At 45.1% G+C, this 5,998-nt stretch overlaps 1 protein-coding gene across 1 annotated transcript in view; it reads right to left on the reverse strand.

Annotated features, from left to right (window-relative positions):
• Positions 1–3,323, reverse strand: part of RALBP1 (ralA binding protein 1) — a 35,301-nt gene extending 31,978 nt beyond the window's left edge. The window contains exon 1 of the mRNA XM_034642190.1: positions 3,120–3,323. The gene's annotated coding sequence lies outside the window, so the exon portion shown is untranslated. The remainder of the gene's footprint in view (positions 1–3,119) is intronic.
• Positions 3,324–5,998: the final 2,675 nt, after the last annotated feature.

Here is a 5,998-nt window from a genome sequence, read left to right on the forward strand (position 1 = left end):
ATTGGGTTTTTTTTTTTTTTTTTGATAAATACAGTACTGTACTATAAACATATTTTTTCTTTATTATTTTAGTAACATTTTCTTTTCTCTAGTTTTATTGTAAGAATACAGTATATAATACATATAACATGTATGTGTTTATTGACTTTATGTTATCTGTAGGACTTCAATCAACACCAGGCTATTAGTAGTTAAGTTTTGGGGGAGTCAAACATTGTACATGGATTTTAGACTGCAAGGGGGGTTGGCACCTCTAACCCCCACGTTGTTCAAGGGTCAACTTTACCACTGTCTGTTCAATGGCCCAAGTTAAAATCCAACTGCAACTGAATCCTAGGAATTCTACCTTTTAACTGTTTCTGCCGTTAACCTATGCCTTTGTATCTCCACCGACTCTACTTTATTTTAAGGCCTTGTCACCTCAATTATTACAAAAACTCCTAGCCAGTCTTTCTGCACCCTGACACACCTTCCCTCCATCCCTTCCGAAATCTGCATTCTACAATACCAGAACGATCTTTCCAAGAGGAAAACCTTATCATGACTCTTTCCTGATTAAAATTCACACACTCTATTATTATCTATAGAACGCTTAGAATGTCATGCAGTACTCAAGGACCTATCTGTGCAGTGTCATCTTGTGCTCCTTACCACCATAAACCCAATGCTCTGCTTGCAGAGAATGACTTCCGGCTCTTCAAAGCGTTCCATGCTCTCCCTAATCACATCCAGCTTTCCTTCTGCCTTAAGTTCGTTTCCCTCATTTTCTTTCTTTTTTTAAAAGATTTTATTTATTTATTTGTTTATTTGACAGAAAGCGAGAGAGCACAAGCAGGGGGAACTGCAGAGGGAGAAGCAGACTTCCTGATGAGCAGGGAGCCCAATGCAGGGCTCGAACCCACTGGGATCATGACCTGAGCCAAAGGCAGACACTTAACCGACTGAGCCACCCAGGCGCCCCTTGTTTCCCTCATTTTCTGCCTTAGTCATGCCTAAACCTTTAAGTTTAAGGACACAAAGCATAAAGTACCCAATGTGACACACAGCAAGGAGTTAAAATGGGCTGAGCTGGCTTAGGCTTCTGTTTTCTTTATCCTGTCTCAGTGACTTGTATTTGCTTACAAGATAAAAGTTGAAACTACTTCAACTGTTTATAAGACTATCCATAATTTGGCCCCTGCCTGCTAGCTACACCTGCAGATCCTACAACTCATTACGGAAGCTCAGACTCCCATGCTTCTGTTCACACTGTTCCTTCTACCTAAATGCCCATCCTTACTGTTTTCATCCCCACCTATACATACTTTTTCCTTACCACTGCGACCTTCCTCAATCTCTCCTTCTCTTCCCTTAGGAAACTGATCACTATCTCCTTTGTATACCCTCTACACCCCCGCACTTTCTCCAAAGTAACCTTAAAAACATATTGTACTTGCAAACAGTTCAAGTAAGAAATAAAGCCTTATCACCCAGAAAGCAGGGGCACTGCTTTATCCATCCGTAAGTCCTCTTCACCTGGCATAGTACCTCCTACACAGTAATTCCTCTACACAAAATGACCCCCATTCTTCCTTATTCCTTCCACATATACTGACTTAAGTTGCTATCACGAAGTTTCTTCCAAAAAAGAAAGAACATACTTTTGGGTTACATTCAAGCCCAATCTCCCCTTGCCAAGCAAACAGCCGTGCAAATACAAGTGTACAAATTAAAGTTAATATTCATTTTCTGGTAACACTTCTAGTTTTCTAAATTAGATCTAAAATGAGAGATACTATTTTGAAGAGAGAGCAAATTAAGTTACGTCATATTTGCTTCAAGATACTTTGTTCAAAGAATTACTTCTCAGTGGTTACTGTTAGTCTACCCCCACTTAAATCTATGGGTCACTTTTGAAGAGGGGGAACCACTCTAACTTCCTTCCTACCTCTCCTACTGCCCGTACAGTTGACAGCAATTACTCATTTTCAGAAAGGAACAATCAAATCACCAAGACAACTAGGAAGGCGTCAAGAGAGGTTACTTTTCTTATTCACAGTCCCATTTTTTCATTTAGAAGGGCTGCCCCTATAATCACAAACCAAAAGTGAGCTTGCTCCTTATCACCACTTAAATACTTTATGAATAACTGCCAAGTATGATGGAATGCTACCGAAAGTGCTGCACCATGTGAACATGCCCACTCCACTCTACAAAATACTCAGTGAAAGCTTTTCAAATGAGGCTAGATGGTGTGTGAACTCCACGTCCAAACGACTGTACTTCTCCTACAGTGCACAAAGTATCTCGAGTTAACATTTTAATTATTTTCAAGAACTCTACTAGGCCTTAGAGGAAACAAGCTGCTTGGTCAAGAGGGAGACTCTGAAGTCATGAATCCCAAAACTCGAAACACGGGAATTATTTCAGGTTAAGACTGGGGCGTGGAATACTTTGTAAAACCTGTTTCACTCTCATAACACTAAACTTAAAAAAGAAAAAAAAAGGTGACCTCAATAAGAGCATTTTGGCACAAGCATACTTGAAAATGAGTTGTAAAAAGAATCCTCAACTCCAGATCTGTCCGTCCATTCGCACTGAAACCTGAACGAAAGACGGCAGCACCCAAAGGAGCCCCACAGCTTCCGTGCCAGCGGTGGGAAACATTAAGAGCCTTTTCCTAGTTCACTGGGCAAGTCCTGGAGACGGGTCAATATTCCGGGTGTGATTTTTAAAAATAGTGATTATATAAAAGACCGAATCCCCTCTCCTCCGTTCCGGTGCCCAAGAGCTGCCCTAAGGCCTGGAGACTCATGTGGGGAGGGGCCCGGTTCCCGACTCTCCTCCTCCGGACCCCGAGAGCACCAAATCACAAATGCGGATGCCACGAGGGAGGCCCGGCCGGCAAGTGGGAGGAACGGCCGGCAACGGAGCGAGAACTGGGGAGAAGCCTGCCCGGGATGAACCCGCACTCGGGGCAGCCACGCCCCCCACCCCCAACTCCCGCTCCGCGCGCGGCGAGCGCCCAGCCCCGCACGCTGCCTGACAGACGCCGCTGCGAGGTGGGTGCGGAGAGGGCTCCCCGGGCAGGCGAGGGGCACCGCCACGACCTCCGCAAGCCACCGCTGCCCGCCACTGACCTGTGCCTGCCGCCGCGCGACAGCCCGCCCCCGCCGCAGCCGCCGCCTCCTCGCGCTCACGGTGCCGCCGCAGCCACCGTAGGCGCCTCCTGCGCTTCGCCCCTAGCCGGCCTCAGGAGCCCCATTCCCACCCCGCCCCAGCCTCCGCCTGTTTACAATGATTGGGACAGAACGCGACGGGCCGGTCCAACGCGCAAGCGCATTCCCTCCTCCCGCCGCTGCCGGCTTCCCGGGTCCTCCTCTCTGCAGGGACGGCTAAAGCCGTCAAGGGCAAACGCCCTGTGCCCTCGCGCGCAGCACCCTGGGAGACGTAGTTCCAGGACCCGAGGGCCCAGTTTACGTGACGGCCCTTCGTCGAGGAAGGACACTACAACACCCAGGAAGCACCGCGCCTCCTTCGGCCCGGAGGCTCGTTGAGGAGACTGAGGGAGCGCGCGAGAGAATGCGCCGCGCTAGGACTCTGCCGGCGCCTGCGCAGTTCCTGGTCTTGGGGGACTGGGTGGGATGTTAACACCTACCCTGAGCGGGAATCAGAGAAGACGGCTTGGGGGCATCGGCTGCGGTGGTTTTGAGAAAGGAAGACCTTTCCTTTCCTCGTTCTGGCCGGCTGCTCCTCCACTCCCGAAGTGCAGATCTTTTGTGCCCCAGGCTTCTGTCGTCCTAACGAGTTAAACCAGCCTAGGAGGCCGGCCCAGCCTGCCGCTGGGTGGGGCATCTTCCCGGCCTTGGACTGGGTGGGGAATCTTTTGCTTGGGGTGGAGACTCTTGCTGTGGGCTTCCGTTAAAAGAAGCGCCATGGGCCTCTGAGGAGAAACTTGCGTAAAACCGTGTCGGGACCCCGCCGAGAATTCCTAAAATGGTTGTTGAGCCCCTGGTTCGAGCTGGGCTGCGGGACTGTCTTCCACCGCCCTCTTTGGCTCAACAATTGCAGACAACACCTGAATTAGAACTGCCCGGCCGCATGTTTAGGTTGCAGAGAGAATAACTGAATCGTGGGAAAGGCTGAAAATAATTAAATTTCCTCCAGGACTCCTAAGCAAAACTTGAAGAATTATTCTGCTAATGCATGGCTGGAAATAGGGTCTTTTGAAGTGTTCCTGTTTTATAGAAGTTGGCTGATTATTTGGGATAAATGCCCTTCCCAATCATTATCATTCTTACGTGCAATAATACTCTCTTTAGAACTTCATTGTATAATGTGGATTGACCTACGTAATCCGTCCTGCGACGCTATACATACTCCCAGATAAACTGACAGATCTGACAATAGGTCTCTCCCTTGTACACCACTTTTTCTACTCAGCCACCTAAACCTGACTTTGAAGAGCCTCCTACAATTAGATACCTACATGGTCTGTGGTAGCCATTGTTTTCTGATTGCTTGGGAAGTTTTTTGTTTTGTTCTGTTTTTTGTTTTTTGTGGTTTTTTTGTTTGTTTGTTTTTGCCCCTCTGGCAACAGAAGAGTGTCCTCTGACCACTGAGATGGGCATGGCACTATGCCAGTTAATAATACTCTTTGCTTCTAGCAACACTAATTGGGCCAAGGGATAGGCACTGACCTGAGTTGGGCATTATTGAGCCCTTGCTTGAAATAGCTATATGAATACAGAAAAGGGAGGAGAAAAAAGCTTCTTATTGAGGTAACTGCTGATGGCCATGTTCTTCACAATATAATCTTTTCTGCAGTAGCAGTAAATGAGGCCAAAACCGGAGGGGAGGGTGGGATGGGAAGGGAGAGAAAGCAAGAGCTAACAGCATGAAGACTCTGGTTTCAGTTTAAGAGGCCAAGGTTTGTATAGCTCTTTAAGTGCTTTAAGCACTTAAATTACCAATGATTAGCATATTCAATATTAACTTTAAAAAGGAAGGAAATTCTAATACATGTAAAACAGTGAAAGGATAAATTGACAATAAAGTTGTGGTTGGAGGTTTCAAATTCCTATCTCAGCAATGAACAAGGGAGAAAGTCAAGATTGGTATAAAAGACCCGCATTACAGTATCAACCAACTTGAAATATTTGACATATACAGAAAACTCCAACAATAGCAGAATACACATTCTTTTCAAACAAATGAAACATTGTCCAGAATAGATCATACGGTAAGCCACAAAACAAATTTCTATAAATTAAAAGCACTGAAAACATACAAGACGCGTTCTCTTTCTATAGTGGAATTAAATTAGCAAAAACAGAAACCTGAGAAACCCCCAAATATCTGGAAGTGAACATATTTCTAAATAACCCATGGGTCAAAGAAGAAATCACAAGGAAAATTAGAAAATATCTGGAACTGAATGAAAACAAATACAACATATCATATTTAAGGGAAGCAGCCAAAACTGTGCTTAGAGGGAAATTAATAGCATTAAGTGCTTCCTTTAGAAGGAAGACAATAATCTAAGCTGCTATCTCAAGAAGGTAGCAAAAGAGGAGTGAATCAAACCTAAATTAAGTAGAAATTAAAAAATAGGATAAAAATAGGAATCAATGAATCAAACCCAAAAGGAAATAGAGAAAAGGACCCAAGAGCCAGCTCTTTGAAGATATCAAATTGATAAAACTTTAGCTGGACTAAGAAAAAAAGAAGGACATAAATTACCAAAATGAGAAATGAAGAGGGACAACACTGTAGAGCTTACAAAAATGAAAAGTATTATAAGGGAATATTATGAACATCATAATTCTGGTAATTTAAAAAATAGCTGAAAATGGAGGCATTCCTGAAGAGAACAAATTACCAAAGCTAACTAAAGAAAAAAGTCAAAAATCTGAATAGACATATCAAGGTAAAAAAACTTGAATCAGGGGGCGCCTGGGTGGCGCAGCCGTTAAGCGTCTGCCTTTGGCTCAGGGCGTGATCCCGGCGTTATGGGATC

This window comes from Ailuropoda melanoleuca, chromosome 14 (genome assembly GCF_002007445.2).
Source record: "Ailuropoda melanoleuca isolate Jingjing chromosome 14, ASM200744v2, whole genome shotgun sequence".
NCBI classification, from domain to species: domain Eukaryota; kingdom Metazoa; phylum Chordata; class Mammalia; order Carnivora; family Ursidae; genus Ailuropoda; species Ailuropoda melanoleuca.